Consider the following 402-nt stretch of genomic DNA (forward strand, 5'->3'; position numbering starts at 1 on the left):
ACCCCCAGCTCCCCGTCCCTCCCGCCCCGGCCCCGGCCCTCTCTCTGGCTTTGTCAGGAGAAATGTGAGGCTGGTCAGCCAAAGCCCCCCACCGGGACCCCCGCCTGAGGCCAAGCCCCCCAGGCAGGGAGCTATGCTCGGCTAGGCGTGGAGCCCGTGACCTGGAGTCCTCCCAGACAGACCGCAAGCTCCCTGCGGGCAGAGCCACCAAACAGCAGGCTCCCCAGCGCCGCCTGGCACCGGCTCTGAGCTCACAGGGCCCTCGATGCCCCCTGCACCCAACCTCCCGAACCCCCACCCCGGCTACAGCTCCCCAAGAACTTCCGGCTGGTGGGCAGGCTGTGGTCCAGCTCCGAGTGTGCAGGCAGATGGAAGTGCTACCGTCCGGGTCCGGATCCGGCC

This window comes from Myotis brandtii, unplaced genomic scaffold, assembly GCF_000412655.1.
Source record: "Myotis brandtii unplaced genomic scaffold, ASM41265v1 scaffold940, whole genome shotgun sequence".
In the NCBI taxonomy this organism is placed as follows: Eukaryota; Metazoa; Chordata; class Mammalia; order Chiroptera; family Vespertilionidae; genus Myotis; species Myotis brandtii.